General features: G+C 44.6%; 1 long non-coding RNA gene across 1 annotated transcript; it reads left to right on the top strand.

Annotated features, from left to right (window-relative positions):
- The first annotated feature begins 11571 nt into the window (after nt 1-11571).
- LOC140844090 (uncharacterized) lies at nt 11572-17127 on the top strand. The gene is made up of 2 exons (XR_012122303.1): nt 11572-12273; nt 15887-17127. It is a non-coding gene; the product is annotated as an uncharacterized lncRNA (long non-coding RNA).
- Nucleotides 17128-17331: the final 204 nt, after the last annotated feature.

The raw sequence follows: 17331 nt of genomic DNA on the forward strand, positions 1-17331 counted from the left end.
GTACAACATTCGAAAATCCATCAACATCATCCACCACATCAACAAAAAGAAAGACAAAAACCACATGATCATCTCCATAGATGCTGAAAAAGCATTTGACAAAATTCAACATCCATTCATGATAAAAACTCTCAGCAAAATGGGAATAGAGGGCAAGTACCTCAACATAATAAAGGCCATATATGATAAACTCACAGCCAGCATTATACTGAACAGCGAGAAGCTGAAAGCATTTCCACTGAGATCGGGAACCAGACAGGGATGCCCACTCTCCCCACTGTTATTTAACATAGTACTGGAGGTCCTAGCCACGGCAATCAGACAAAACAAAGAAATACAAGGAATCCAGATTGGTAAAGAAGAAGTTAAACTGTCACTATTTGCAGATGATATGATACTGTACATAAAAAACCCTAAAGACTCCACTCCAAAACTACTAGAACTGATATCGGAATACAGCAAAGTTGCAGGATACAAAATTAACACACAGAAATCTGTAGCTTTCCTATACACTAACAACGAATCAATAGAAAGAGAAATCAGGAAAACAATTCCATTCACCATTGCATCAAAAAGAATAAAATACCTAGGAATAAACCTAACCAAAGAAGTGAAAGACTTATACTCTGAAAACTACAAGTCACTCTTAAGAGAAATTAAAGGGGACACTAATAAATGGAAACTCATCCCATGCTCATGGCTAGGAAGAATTAATATCGTCAAAATGGACATCCTGCCCAAAGCAATATACAGATTTGATGCAATCCCTCTCAAATTACCAGCAACATTCTTCAATGAATTGGAACAAATAATTCAAAAATTCATATGGAAACACCAAAGACCCCGAATAGCCAAAGCAATCCTGAAAAAGAAGAATAAAGTAGGGGGGATCTCACTCCCCAACCTCAAGCTCTACTACAAAGCCATAGTAATCAAGACAATTTGGTACTGGCACAAGAACAGAGCCACAGACCAGTGGAACAGATTAGAGACCCCAGAAATTAACCCAAACATATATGGTCAATTAATATTTGATAAAGGAGCCATGGACATACAATGGCAAAATGACAGTCTCTTCAACAGATGGTGCTGGCAAAACTGGACAGCTACATGTAGGAGAATGAAACTGGACCATTGTCTAACCCCATATACAAAGGTAAACTCAAAATGGATCAAAGACCTGAATGTAAGTCATGAAACCATTAAACTCTTGGAAAAAAACATAGGCAAAAACCTCTTAGACATAAACATGAGTGATCTCTTCTTGAACATATCTCCCCGGGCAAGGAAAACAACAGCAAAAATGAGCAAGTGGGACTACATTAAGCTGAAAAGCTTCTGTACAGTGAAAGACACCAGCAATAGAACAAAAAGGAACCCTGCAGTATGGGAGAATATATTTGAAAATGACAGATCCGATAAAGGCTTGACATCCAGAATATATAAAGAGCTCACACGCCTCAACAAACAAAAAACAAATAACCCAATTAAAAGATGGGCAGAGGAACTGAACAGACAGTTCTCCAAAAAAGAAATACAGATGGCCAAGAGACACATGAAAAGATGCTCCACATCGCTAATTATCAGAGAAATGCAAATTAAAACTACAATGAGGTATCACCTCACACCAGTAAGGATAGCTGCCATCCAAAAGACAAACAACAACAAATGTTGGCGAGGCTGTGGAGAAAGGGGAACCCTCCTACACTGCTGGTGGGAATGTAAATTAGTTCAACCATTGTGGAAAGCAGTATGGAGGTGCATCAAAATGCTCAAAACAGACCTACCATTTGACCCAGGAATTCCACTCCTAGGAATTTACCCTAAGAACGCAGCAATCAAGTTTGAGAAAGACAGATGCACTCCTATGTTTATCGCAGCACTATTTACAATAGCCAAGAATTGGAAGCAACCTAAATGTCCATCTGTAGATGAATGGATAAAGAAGATGTGGTACATATACACAATGGAATTCTACTCAGCCATAAGAAGTGGAAAAATCCAACCATTTGCAGCAACATGGATGGAGCTGGAGAGTATTATGCTCAGTGAAATAAGCCAAGCGGAGAAAGAGAAATACCAAATGATTTCACTCATCTGAGGAGTATAGGAACAAAGGAAAAACTGAAGGAACAAAACAGCAGCAGAATTACAGAACCCAAAAATGGACTAACAGGTACCAAAGGGAAAGGAACTGGGGAGGATGGGTGGGCAGGGAGGGATAAGGGGGGGGAAGAAGAAGGGAGGTATTAAGATTAGCATGCATGGGGGGAGGGAGAAAGGGGAGGGTGGGCTGCACAACACAGAGAGGACAAGTAGTGACTGTACAACATTTTGCTAAGCTGATGGACAGTAACCGTAATGTGGTTGTTAGGGGGGACCTGATATAGGGGAGAGCATAGTAAACATAGTATTCTTCATGTAAGTGTAGATTAAAAATTAAAAAAAAAAAAAAAGAAAGAAAGAAAGAAAGAAAAGGGGGATTACTCCTTAACAGGATAAAACTATTGGTAAATCAAAGATCAACACATGCTTTAAATATCCTTAATGTTGATCACTTAAAGGGTGTCAGATGATCAGCTATGGAGGTACTCTTCTGATAATATTCCTTTCTCTTAATTAAAAAAAAAAAAAAAAGCAGTTACTGTGTGCTGACCTCCAATGAGTTCTGCACAGTGGTATAGAGGGCATGTCAAAGTGTGGGCAAAGGGTCTGTTTGTTTCTATGCAGAAGATCAAGGCCTAGCTTGGATACCCAGAAAATGAACTAAGATACGATATGAGGAGGAGCTTCCAGCATCAGCACTCTCTGGAGGACTCGTGCCGGGGGATGATCATCAAAAAGCCTCCACAGGGATCCGGACGATGCTGCGGTTGTGGCTGCATCCAGCCCACCGTCTCCTGGACTGGCCATAGGAATGAGGAGGGAGATGTCTAGGCTGGCATGTGCATACAGTGAGACAACGAATTTGACCGGATCTGTACTGTTGGAACTCAACCAGGAGTTGGGAGGGGTGCAAGTTGTAGCACTCCAAAATCTCATGACTATAGACTATCTACGGTTAAAAGAACATATGGGATGTGAAGAGATCCCAGAAATGGGCTGCTTTAATTTGTCTGATGGCTCAAGTACAGTTGGACAATATCCATCATATCATAGATAAATTTTCACAAATGCCTAGGGTGCCTAACTGGTTTTCTTGGCTTCACTGGAGATGGATGGTAATTATAGATTTGCTTTGTTTATGTCACCGTATTCCTATTATGTTAATATGTGTGTGCAAATTAGTTAGTAGTTTAAAACCTATACATACTTAAGGTACTATACAAGAAGATATGTCAAAGAAATAATCAATCCTCCCATGTTTCCTTCATATGCTACATCTATAGCTTTTCTTCTTCCTTCCTAATTACAACCCTTAAATAGAATTCGTGCCTCATATCGAATTTACCGAGTATCATAATTCCTCCAGGTGGTAAAGATACCTCGAGACAAGTGCTGGGCATAGAAGCCACAAGGCATAAATCTGCAAAGAAGTGAAAAGCTAACCTTTGCAAACAATATGGCTTCTCTCTCACTTACCAACTTTACATTTCCCTGTATGGCCCCGGAAGATGACTGGTTAGCCAGAGACGGGTAAGATTCCTCAAGGGAGGAACAACCTAAGACAGGCACAGTCGCAGGGGGGCCATCAGGTGAGAATTTGGGGATCAACAGAGGTGAGGCTCAGAACCTCATCCCCCCTGCTTTGAGAGAAATCTTCTGCATCCGTGGATGTCTTGCTGCCCTTGTCTAGCCTGGATTAATACTTAGTCCATAGGCACACACCTGATCATCTGATCATCTACATTTGCCTTCTTACAGCACTAAGCTATGTTTTCTACCTTTATCTTGCATCTACCTACCACTTCAGCATTTTATTAAAAATAAAAATAATAGTAATAATAGGAGAAATGTGGGATCAACATATAAATCAAGTACAAAAATCAAACGAATATTCATATTTGACCTGATTGTTTATAGGTCATAATGCGTGATCAAAACCGAAAGTTTCTGTGATGAATGCCCTTGTACTGTTCACCATGTAAGAATTTATTCACTATGTAAGAATTCGTTCACCATGTAAGAACTTGTTCGTTATGCTTCAGAAGATTGGAGACTGACGAGAATTAGGCTTGAGATGGATTAATGATTGTACATTGAGCGTTGACCCCCCTATACTGAATTTTATTGTTGTTAACAACCATTTGATCAATAAATATGAGAGATGCCCTCTCAAAAAAAAAATAATAATAATTCAGGATTGACCACCGCTATGTAAAAACTAAAAACACATTTTAAAAAATGACTGAAAGATAATTGCCCTAGAGGGTGGTGGGGGCAAACCTTTGAGCGGTCAATTTTATCTCTATACAAACAATATTCTAAGGTTCCACTGTGATCTAATGGTAGCTAACATATTAAGTGCTTATCATGTGTCACGCATTGTTCTACGCACTTGTAGAAGGGAAATATTAATTCTTCCCATTTTGCAGATGAAGAAAGAGAGGCTTAGAGGGGTTAAATAACCCTCCTGTGGTCACACAGCAGCAAGTCTGGAATTTGAATACAGGTGCCTGAATTGAAAGCTACTAAATGCACTAGCCTCCACTGTCCCTTTTATAATGGTGTTAAGGGGGCAGGGGACTTTGTTTTATTGGTAAATGAAAGACATTTCTAAAAAGCTAAGAACCTAAAGGAGATGATTGGTAAGTAGATGATGGATAGGTAGACTAGATTACTGAACCACCGTGCTACCATGAGCACAGCGTGTGTGGGGAGTGTGTGCATGTGTATGAGGGAGGTGGGGTGGGGGGAGGGTCATGCCATCACACGGTAAGTATCCATTAGGAAGCCAGAAAACATACTGTTAGGAAGATACCGCTACAACCTCCAAATGCTAGCAAAGAAACTGAAAAAGTTGTCTCCTTTCTGGCTAGTAAACGTGAAGTATCAAGCAGATGTTGGCAAACTATGTCCCTTGGGCCAAATCCAGCCCACTGCTTATTTCTGTAAATAAAGTTTTACTGGAACCTAGTTGGGCCCATTCCTCTGGCCATGGGCAGAGTTGAGTAGCATAAACTATTTACTCCCTGGCTTTTAGGGAACAAGTATAAGTTGCAGTGATATGGGATGAATAAGTCCAGAGATTTAATATGTGGCATGATGACTGTAGTTAATACTGTACAGAATACTGGGAGTTTGCTAGGAAAGTAGATTTCAGGCACTCTCATTACCAAAATAAGGTAGCCACGTGAGGAGACGATACATTAATTAGCTTTCTGTAGTAGCATCTCACTATGTATGTGTGTGTGTGTGTGTGTGTGTGTGTATCAAATCATCATGTTGTACACCTTAAATATATACAATTTTTATTATTAAAAACAATTTTTTTAAAAGTTTGCCTACCCCTGTCTAGAGCAATGCTTCATTTACTTTAATGCCCTGGGGATCTACTCAAAGTGCAGATTCTGATTTGGGGTGTTTGGGGTAGGACATAGGATTCTGCATTTTTAACAAGTCCCAGGACATGCTGGTGCTGTTGGTCCACAAACCATATCTGGGATTGAGCCTGTAACAAATACTCTGTGTTTTTCCATCAGAGTGGGGCATGAACCCATTTACCAAAACCTTAAGCCATCACATATGAACACACTACCAACACATCATTTAGTAGGTTTATTTGCCAAATCAAAGGATCCTCCACTTTTCCAAAGGATTTCCAGTGGCCTCTTTCTCCCCCCTCAGTACATTCATACCCAGAGGGGGTTTGATTTCCATGAATGCAGGATGCCCCAAAGTGCAGTGCACCAGATGATGGGGCGTGGGGAGAAAATATCCAAACTTCCTCCTATGTATTTTTGTATCAACTTTTTAAAAAACATCGATTTGGAAGAGGGATATTTATAGCAGACATGATAGATTAATACAGGACATATTCACACACATCACTCACATAATGTACGTCACTTACAAATGAATAAATGTGCATGCTCTGGGGTGTGCACCACAAGAGTTTTGAGGTAGACACCAGGCATGCTTCAGGCAGAAACTGTTCCTGAGTTGTGCTCATAGCCTGTAGCCTGAGTCAGTCTTGGCCCAGTGCCATCAGGATAATGCACACTGTGGCACAAGTTAAGTGATTTCTCTCAGGGATAGCCGGAGCTGTTGCAGAGAGAAAATGAGTGACTAGGACATGTTGGAGGCCTCCCTTGTGAATGCCAGCCACACACAGTGTCGGGGCACCTGGCTGAGCATTTTGGGAGAGGCAAATTGGGGAGCGAGCAGGGGATGCCAGGATCACCGATAATCATCGAATTTGCTATCATTTGTTGAACATCTATGACTTGCCGGCATCTATGCTAAGTATTATAAGCAAATTACTTCATTTCACCTGTGTGAGGTAGGTTCTACTGTTATCCTCTGTTAAATAAAGGAAGAAACTGAGGCTCAGAGAGGCAAAGGACACAAAGTGGGAAAAAGAAAGACTCCAAGTTCTACAGATAATTAATTCATAAATGCAATGAGATCCCAATGAAGCACAGTAGATTTGAAAACATTTAAGTCTGAGCAAACCACCCATTTGGACTAATGATAATGTTTGCTTCACTTTAATACTTTCTGTGTTAAGAATCTTCTACCAGTGCCTCCTTTAACCCCTAAGAGACCCTGGAGATGAAGGGAAAGGGGAGGAGGCCCACCCACCTACCCTTCCTCAGTGTGTCCTCAGCCTCTGGGACCAGGCAGGTAGGGTGGGGGCCAGGTCAGCCTAAGTAGGCAGGATATACCTGAGGCTCCACTTGCAATTGTTCCCATATGCAAAGGAGGCCTAAGTCTCGTCAGATCTTCACATTTCCAACAGAAGGAAGAAATTTGGACTTAACACCTAGAAATGTGATTTTATTTCCTGGCAACAAATTAAAAAATTTTTTTAAAGCATGGCATGGACCCAACAAATCACATTCACGGGGGAGCTGGCTTGGCTCTGCGCTCAGCACTGACTTGTATTTTTACCTACTGGGACATATTTCCTCTGAAAGGCCAAGATGCTTTATGTCGTGTGGCAGGCCAGGATGGAGCCCTGTTATTATCCCATCTTAAAGAGGAGGAAACTGAGGCAGAGAAGGGAGCACATGGCCAAGGCCGCACAGCAGCTCAGAAGCAGGACTGCGGTTTCAGTTCTCCAAAGGGGCTGGCCCAGGGCAGCTTTCCAGCTGTCACTCTGAGCTGTCCAATGGTGCAGAGAGAAGGGAGGAAGAAGGGAGGGGAGGAGGAGACTGGGGTCTACCCACTGTGTCCTGAGCTCCTGGAGGCCCTGTCTGCTTCCTGGAGAGCTCCGTGGAAGGGCCTCTCTCCTCCACCAGCCATGGCTGTCCTGACCCTCCTCTCTTCATAGGCCCTTCCACGGACCAACACCAACATCAGCCCAGGTAAGCACAGGGGCCCGGGCCAGGAGCAAGGATGCCCCACTGACACTTGAGTTTCTATCCATGAGGCCTGGCTGCCAGGGCCACAGGCCTGCATGAGCCAAGGAACCTCCTGACAGCTCCTCTCCCCGCCACAACTTCATGGGCACTGTCCTAGGGTCAGACCCAAAGAGTCCCAGTTTTAAATCCTTCAACTTAAGAAACTGTGTGACCTGGCCTGAGTTTGTTAACTTCTCTGAACCTCAGCTTCCTTTGGGAAATGGTGGTCACACCGGCACCCTCTGTGGCTACTGTACAGGGAGATGAGATTACATGGGAGAGTGCTCAGTGCACAGTGCTTGGCACCATAGAAGATCTAAAAATGGTACTTTTGTTAGGGACTTAGCATCTGGGCTTCCAACCTCTCTCTTGACTGTGACAGCCGTTCCCAGGGAGCTTACAGACCTGCTGCTGCTCCACCAGAGGTTGGCCGTGCAGGAGGACACAGGTGTCCCTCTAGTGACCTCCCTGGCAGCCTGGCCTAGCAACACCTGGCTCTGTGGGTTTTCTGTGTCCCTAGGGTTTGGGTCCCATCAGCCACTTGGAAGGCTCAGGGTTTCAAATGGGCTCAATTTTTTCCTTTCTGCAGTGGGCGGGCAAGGGTGCTAACTCTGGGGTACCCTGTCCAGGTGAGCGGAATCCTGAATCTTCTAATATCCTCATGGCTGAGGATATTGCCTGTCACCTCTACCTTAAAGGTTCTTTCCAAACATTGTTTAAAAAATATAATCATAATACCAGTAGCAACAATATAAGATTTGCATAGGCCTCCCTATGTGCCATGCAGTTTTAAGTACTTTTCATACATAGATTCATAAATAAATTCATTTAATCCTCACAGTAACTCTATGGCAAAGATACTATTTTTATCCCCTTTAAAACTGATAATGAAATACCTGTAAGATTCCCTTTAGGGTCACACTATTGGGCTGTCACAGTGTTGGGGTGAATTTAAACAGTGGGGTGATAGGGCTGCCAGATAAAATACCTGATACCCAGGTAAATTTGAATTTCAGATAAACAATCATTTTCTAGTGTAAATATGTTTATTGCATGAGATGTCCTTAGGCTAAAAATTATCTGTTGTTTATCTAGTATTCAGATTTAACTGGGTATCCTTTTTTTTTTCAAATCTGGCAAATCTAGTGGTGGGGAATGAGTGGTAGTCTTAGTTCATTCAGGCAAGCGTCAGGAGCTCCATCTGGTTCTGCAGAAACTCTGAGCATCTTAGCTTGGCTTCAACAACAGGCATTTATTCCTCATAGTTCTGGAAGCTGGGAGGTCTAAGATCAAGGTGCTGCCTGATTTGGTTCCCTGACTTCCTGGTTTGCAGACACCACTCTGCTTGCTGTGTCCACACCTGGCAGAGAGTGAGCGAGCTCTGGTTTCTCTTCCTCTTCCTGTGAGGACACTAATCCCATCATGGGGGCACCACCCTCATGACCTCTTCTAACCCTAGTTACCTCTTGAAAGCCCCACTCCAAATACCATCACATTGGGGCTTAAGGCTTCAACATGTGACTTCAGGGGCACACATTCAGTCCATAACAGCATCTTGCATCCTTGCTCTTAAGCCTCAGTTTCTTTAACTGTGCAATGAGCAAGCAGGAGAGAGAAGGCTGGAATATCCCTGCAGACTAGCTGGTATAACCCACAGTCTTGCCTTTCTGCCCAGTGGGTGTGGGAAGGGCCTGAGGCTGAGTGTGCGACTGGGGATGACCAGGAGAGTCTTCTCTCTTACTAGCTCATAACCACAGGACCTCTCTCAGAGTCTCAAATTTCCTCCCCTGGAAAGTGGAGACAGAAATGGTGCCTACCAGACCTTTTGGGGATCTTCCATGAGCTCATGCAGATGAAGTACTTAGGACCTGGAAAGTGAAAGTTAATACTATTACCACTTCTGCCCCAGCGGTTGTTGATGTCAGTGATAGAATTGGCCAGGAGTCACAGTTCTCTGATTGACAAAAAGCCTCCATCGTAGGAAAGAACTTTGAGGTATATCCCCCCATGCCTCATCTCCCCTCTGCAGTAAAGGGACTGAGATCACTTCAAACCCAGCAGCCTTGGTAAGCTCAGAGTTTGTAGTTGGAAGAAGGGTCCTGGAAATCCATTTGGCCCAAACCTTCTGTAAAATACCTGTGGAAACAGCCCTGCAGAAGCCAAAGGGCCTGGCCAGGGTCATCTGTCCAAGTGTTAGCCCTGCTCCCCAGGCTCCCAGCCCTGCAGAAAGCCCAGCTTGAGTTTGAGCAGACAGGTCCTCTAGAGGAAAGTGATTTGAACCCAGAGGAGAATGCATCAGTGTAAAGGGTGTGTGCGTGTGTTTCAGTGGGTGTGTGTTTGAGCATGGTGTGCACATTGAAGTGTGACTAGGGAGAGCTTATCCAGGGTCTTGGGGGGCCCTTGCACACCATGAAGTTGGGTGCACAGCCGAAAGCCCTCACTGAGAGAGGGCCTGGTTTGTGGACCATGGCCTTCTGGATACCCCCAGTCTTTAGGTGCAAAGCAGAACAGAGCGTGGGTCATTCCATCATCATTGCACTGCTCTGACCTTCCTTGAACATGCAAATATATGTAAATAGTGCAACTCAGCTGCACTCCTAGATTTGCTTTGGGAAAAGCCCTTTAGACGCTGAGAGAGCGGGAAGGATTTAGCCAGACTAGAGCCTTCCCCCAAAACCTTTTCCCTAACCTGGCTTTAATTACATTGTTTAAGTGGATTAATGAGTATAGTGTTTAGAGCTGTGCCTGGCACCTAGTAAGAGCTGCATAAATATTTACTATTATGATTCTTCCATTATGAAGTTTCCATTATGAAACTTCCATAACCATTGAAAGTTTCCTTTCCCAGGCTCCTGAGCCCAAGAACTCTCTGCAGCAAAGGAAATTCTAGCAAAGTGTTTTGAAGCTCAGGACTGAAGGCAAATTCTGGCGCGCTAAGACCCCCACCCCTAGGATCCAATCATCAACGCAGAACACACTCTACCCCTACTCCTTAAAAACCCGCTTCCTCACCCACGAGCTGCTGCTCCCTCTGTCTGGGGACAGCCATTTTCTCTTTCAGATAATAAAATCTCTTGCGTGGGCCCGTGTCACCTGAGTCGTTTGGGGGAAAGAGGGTCGCGGCGAGATACCCTTTCAAGGGCCTGCTTCTGCAAAGGTGGGTATCAGAGGGGAGGATGGGAGAGGAGGGGGAGTCAGTCAAGTTCCATAGCCTCTTCCTCTCCCCTCCAAGAAGTTGGCATTGCACTCTCAGCTCCAGGACAGTTCCAAGGCCCAGGCTGTTTCTGCTATAGGAATATCTAATGTTCATTGGAATGCCTACTATGAGGTAGCCAGTGGCTTTCCTGTGAAGTAGGCATTATTGTCATGGCCATTTTACAGATGAAGAAACTGAGGCACAAAGAGCTGAGTTTCCAACTAGGGCCATTTGACTCCAGGGTCCAAGCTCTTCAGCTGGAGCACAGAGGCCTGGACAACTGGATTTGTCTATTTCTTGGAAGATACCTCAGAGTCCAGTTCATAGAGTCAGATCCTAGAGTGGCCCTTGGACACTGGCCCATTCCCCACCCCTCCTCAATGGTCACAGAGCACTCTGCATAATTCTAGAATATCTCAATATATGAGGACCTACTGCCGTGTGTGTTATGTGTTCCTCCCTTCAGACTGTGAGCAACTTGGAGGCACAGACCTCAAGCCACAGAGGCACCCAGGAAATGTTGAATTGTTTGCTTAATTAACTGCTAGTCTTAGCTCAGGCTGCTATTACAAAATACCACAGACTAGGAGGCTTAAACAACAGACATTTATTTCTCACAGCTCTAGAGACAGAAAAGTCCAAGATCAAGGGGCTGACCAGTTTGGTTCCTGGCAAGAACTCTTACTGGCTTGCAGATGGTCCCCTTGTTGCAGTGTCCTCTCATGACAGAGAGAGAGGGCTCTGGTCTCTTCCTCATCGTATAAGGGTACTAATCCTGTCATAGGGCACCCACCCTCTTGACCTCACCTAAGCCTAATTACTTCCCAAAGGCCCCACCCCCAAACACCATCACACTGGGGGTTAAGGCTCCAACATGTGAATTTGCAGGGGTGGGGATGTTAGGAAAGAGCATAAAACCTAGATGTGATTTATTCCCACCAGGATGTTTAAACATTTTAACAGTAAAGTATTAACAAAGGGCCATGTGGTGGAAGATGCTCAGGCTGAGAGTGGGGGTGATGGTTAGGGAATTGGTAAGAGTCTGGCTATACCTGTTTGATTTGATTTTTTTTAAAACCTACCAATGAGATTAAGACAAATGTAAGGGAAAGATATAACTGGCTTAGGTGACGTCCGGAAAGAATGTGAACCCTGTAGTACTCAGCCAATGAGGAACCAGGGGAGGGACTCATGCACTAGGAGATAAATTATTGGTGCCGAACTCCCCAGGTGTGCCTGCTCACCAGACACCCCATCTTGCAAGGCCGTCATTAAAGCCTCCCTATGCTGTTCTCTTTGTCTCCGTGTCCACTTACTGAGTTTGGACCAGTGAGTGTGTTTCTCACAATTTGGGGGCTTGTCTGGGATCCTCTTGCCTGTGTGAGGTGGGGGCCCAAGCGGAGTGGGAAGACGCGTCCCGCCCGGCTTTGGGCGGCCCGCTCTGTCTGCGCTTCTCACCTTCGCACAGAAGCCAAGAGAAGGCCCGAGATTGTTGTACGGAGACAGCGTGACCGACGCAGGGGAGAAAATGCAGGCACCGCAGCAACCAGGCAACCCCGTGCACGAGCCAAGGTAGGAAAATTGGGCTGTAAGTACTGCCTTGGTGGTTGGGCATTTTTTGGAGGTAGAGTGTGTGTGGCTGAGACGTGTCCTAGATATGAAGTGAGTGTGAAAGCCCGATCTGTGGTTCTGGTCTCCCACGAGGGAAATGGCCGGAGACAAACGAAGTGAATCTCGGGGGTGTGTACAAGGAACTTACATTATGGGGGATTGAGTACACAGGGGACTCAGACACAGGAACCGCCTGAAGATGGGAAATTCAAATTCTAGGCCCAGGGAACCAGGGAAAGGGAACCAGACGAGCTCCCTTGGAATTTCCCCCCAGATTGCCTGCTGGGGTGAAGGTTACAGGTACTGGGGGCACGCATCCTGTACCAGGTTAAGGACAAACACAAGATAATCAAATTTTGCTGTTCTGTCTGGATTCAAGTTGGGTCAGATGAAAACTAGCTTTGCCAAGTTTAAGTTATTTTTTTGATAAGTAATAAAGCCTCCAGTTCACCTGAGGAATCTGTTGGTTACCAAGGGCGCTTCCCGTATTTCCCCTCAACACCAGAGAAGAGAAAGCGAAGGAGGAGGAACTAACTACAAGAGACTTCCCAGGACAACAAGCCCTGGTGTTGGGGGTGGGCGTTGTGTGTTTTCCTCGGTCCTTTTCCCCGCCACAGCGGAGAGTTGAGAGGCGGCGGGGACACGGCGGTGACGCGGAGTGAGAGTTTTGTTCGGAGTTACTCGGAGAGAGAGAAAGTGAGGCCGCCTCAGGAGGGAGGGGCACCCTGGGAGGTTGGAGACTGGAAGTTTGAAGTTAAAAGGTTGTGCACTTTGAGGGTGCCGGTGGCCTTGGAGAGAGGAGCGCCCCAGGGGTTGGGGTTCCCCTTTTTAAGGATTCTTTTGAAGTGTGGCCGGGGGCTGGGGGTGTAGACTTATTAGATGGTCTCAAGTATCTTTGATGAGACATTAAATTTCTTATCAGTCCTCTAGATAATTCTTCAAAATTAGCTTAACACAAGAAATTTACTGCTTTAGTCCCCTCCCAGGATAGCAGCTTCCTGGTTTGGAAGCATATCAGGACTGTCTGCCCTTCTTCCAAGGGGTGGGGGCGGGGCGCAGATTTATTGTCTGTTTGCTAATGAGTAAGTTGCGAGTCTTGCTTCTTGACCTCCTGGGTATTAAAATGCAATCTTTGGGATGAAATCCTTCCTGCCTTCTGCTATGTTGTTTACGGCTGTTTTTACAGAGGGCTATTCTGTACCTGAGAGGTGAGGGGGAGGGCTGCTTTTTGGCTGCTGCTGGATCCTGAAAGAGAGAAATGGCCCCAGACTGCAGCTTGTGAGCAAAATAGATTTTAAACTTTATTTCTCCCTTTGACTGATTTCAGTTTTTAGAGGTATTTTGCCCCAGGATTTCCTCTCCCCAGACTTAACAATGTAAGAAGGACTTAGAGTTTCCCCCTGCCTTCTGGGGAGGCCACCAGGAATCCCAAGATGTTTCCATTGAGAGAGGTCCCACTAGAACAACGGGAAATTTGTTAATGCTCCTCTCACACGCACGGAGGTGAGAAATTTTAAGCAATGCTAGAAGGTCCCCTTGGCCTAGTGGACCAACTAGATCAATTCCTGGGTCCTAATATATATACTTAGGTTGAACCGATGTCCATCATGAATATCCTATTCCCTGGTGGTGAGAGGGGGTGATCAGAAGAGCTGCTGTGTCCATTTAGGAACAAGAACACCCATTGGGTCAGGGTGTCCAGCCAGCAGAACAAAAGTTCCCAAATGTAGATCCTAGATGGGATAATTATAATCTAGGGGATAGAACTAAAATGCAGGATCTTTGAGGGCTAAATATAAAGGGAATTAGGGAATCGGTCCCAAGATCTCAAAATGTTTCTAAGGTGTTTGAAGTCCAACAGGAAAATGAAGAGACCCCAACTGCATTTTCACAGAGACTCAGAGACCAGATAAGAAAGTATTCAGGACTTGGCCCAGAAGCTCAAGTAGGACAGAATCTTTTAAAAGTTAATTTTGTAACCAAAAATTGGCCAGATATTGCTAAGAAATTACAAAATTTAGATGGGTGGAATGAGAAACCTATAGAGGAATTACTGAGAGAAGCTCAAAAAGTGTTTGTTAGAAGAGAGGCTAGTAGCTTGTATTTCAGATTGTTAGAGGGAGAGCCAGACCCTCTCCAGTGGACCCCAGGGGAACTGCAAATTGTAGAGGAATTGAAAGCAATCCTTAGTCACCACCCCAGTCCTGGCACTCCCATCTTTAGAGAAGCCATTTCATTAGTTTGTTACTGTTGAACAAGGTTCCCTGTAGGGGTTTTGACCCAAACCTGGGGAGGAAAGAAACAACCAGTGGCCTTTATGTCTAAACTATTGGACCCTGTCTCTCAAGGATGGACTGAATGTGTTCAGGCCATCGCAGCCATGGCCCTAACTGGTAGAAGAGATCAGGAAATTAACTTGGAGGAACCCTCACAGTCAGTACTCCTCACCAGATTCGGGTCATACTTAATCAGTGGGCTGGGCACTGGCTAACAGATTCTCAAATTTTTAATTATGAAGCAAGTTTACTTAAAAAAGATGACCTGATCTTAACCACAGACACCTGTCTCAATCCGAGCAGCTTCCTATGTGCAGGGGAGGCTGAAGACCAATCAGAATTGAGCCATAGTTACATAGACCTCATAGAATATCAGACTTGGAGTAATCCATGCCTTTGGAAAAATTTGGACAGAAAGAGGTCTCATAAACAGTAAAGGAAAGGAATTAATTCATGGGGAATTAATCAAGGAGGTTCTAGAAAATCTTTTACTTCCAGCTGAAATATCTATAATGCATGTGAATGGTCACCAGAAAGGAAATTCTTATGAAGCAGCAGGTAATTGAATTGCTGATGCAGCCACTAAAGAGGCTACATCTGAAGATGAAATTAGACTTTTAAATCTCAACACCTAATATCCCTAAAATTTCCTTTATCCCAAAGTTTTCTTTTAAAAAAAAAAGGAAATTAAGAAGCTACAGGAGGTGGGGGCATCTCAAGATGAGAAAGAGAGGTGGACTTTACCAGATGGGAGGCAAATGATCAGCTGACTTATGAGAGAGCTGATGAACATGTCTTAGAGGGAGCCACTGAGGTCCCCAGGCAATGTTTAATGCTTTGACACCATTGCTAAAAAGGTTTGTAGGAGTTGAGTAATGTGCCAAAGAATTAAAAAGTGTATGAAAAAGCCAGTACCTGGAGAAAGACCCCCCACCAACCCCAGGAATAAAACCATTCCAAAGTATCCAAATTGACTTTTACCGAGATGCCAAAAGTGGGAGGCTTAAATATTTATTAGTGATTGTTGACCATCTCACTGGATGGGTGGAGGCCCACCCATTAACAACTGCAATGTCAGGATCAGTGATACTTTTAGAGCAAGTAATTCCTAGGTTTAGGTTAATAAAAAGTGTTGATTCAGATAACATGAGTCATTTTGCTTCAAAAGTACTACAGGGAATAATTATTATATGGGCTACCATATCTGAGAAGGGCAACAAATTTGCCCACTATGGAAACAAAAAATCAATTTTTAAGGAGTATGTGCTGGCCATGTCTTCTACCTTATCTTCTCTCAGGCTGAAAGGACTTCTCACCCAGACTCCCCAACTTGAGTTCTTCGCTCCCTGCCTCCAGCCTGGAGACTTGGTGTTAGTAAAATCCTGGAAAGATGGACTCCAGCCCAGCTGGGAAGGCACCTACCAAGTGCTCCTGACCGCAGAGACTGAAGTGAAGATGGCTGAAAAGGGTTGGACTCATTACACCAGAGTAAAGAAACTGAAGGATCTGGGGACAAAACAAAGAATTGGCCAGTGTTCCACGTGGCTAACCAACCTTTACGGCTGAAACTAAAAATAACCTAAAATGTTAACTTTTATCCTTCTAACTCAATATTTCACAGGCAAGTCACAGGGAGCCCTAGAATGGGAAGGAACTCCTGGTTATCCTGTCAAACTGGTATCAATATTACTGAAACATCAAGCCTCCAAACCACTAGGTTTGATGCTTGTCAGGTTCTCTCTTGTGGTGACCTAAATGACCACAGACAGCTTTCTGGAGATAATAAGTATCTCTGTCCTGAATGGACAAATGTTAATAGAATAGAAAAGGCAAGTGGGCCCCCATGTCCAGGGTGGAGCAATGTTTGGTGGACTACCAAGTTTCAAGGGTGGATGGCCCTTTATGCAGCAGAAAAATCTTTAAAAAGAAGCTCCACTTAGCTAAAGGAATTCCTCCTGATAATTTCCAGGACAGACAGTGTAACCCCCTCTTACTAACTATATATAAACCTCAAAACTTAGACTCAGACCCTGTGAGTGCTCCTCGTGTTTATGGACTCCGTGCAGATGTCATTGGAGTAGATCCTGTAGGAAGATTTGGTCTTAATTTAATCAAAGACAAGACTTCACCCATTGTGGCCACCCCTGATCTTGAGGGAAATAATGAGCCAGAGCTTCTCCATAATGACCCTAGACTAGTTACTGTAACAGATAAAAGATCTAAAACAGACTCTTGAAATAGGAATCAGTTATGGAGACACCAATGCCTGAGTAGTGTAAGGTTAGAGGCACTGGAGGGAGGGGTGAGCATGTCTGACACTGATGACGTGCCAAAGTCCCCGGCTGCTGCCCCCTCCCAACCTGAAAAATGTGCCTTAAGCTAGCCAATCCTCACACCACTGCAAATCTATGCTCTGCCTCCCCCTACCTTCTTTAAAAACTCCCCACCTGTCTGGTTGCACGCGACGTCCCCAGCCTGTATTAATGCAGACTGGTGAACCTCGCCCAGGATTGCGCTCAAATAAACTACCTGGCCCTTTGTTGCCTCTCATCGCCTGCTTATTTTGGTTAGAATTTATCTTACATTTGGTGCTGAAAAAACCTGGAAAGGAGCATGAGCACGGGGCCCCAACTGGCCATCAACAGCAGCCCTGCCCTCCTGCTTCCCTGACCTGGGACCTCAGCCTGCTTTTCGCTGCATAGACTATTTTCCGGTGAGTCCCTGTTTCCCCTGGTCTGTTTCC

The sequence above is a fragment of the Manis javanica genome, chromosome 10 (assembly GCF_040802235.1).
Source record: "Manis javanica isolate MJ-LG chromosome 10, MJ_LKY, whole genome shotgun sequence".
NCBI lineage: Eukaryota > Metazoa > Chordata > Mammalia > Pholidota > Manidae > Manis > Manis javanica.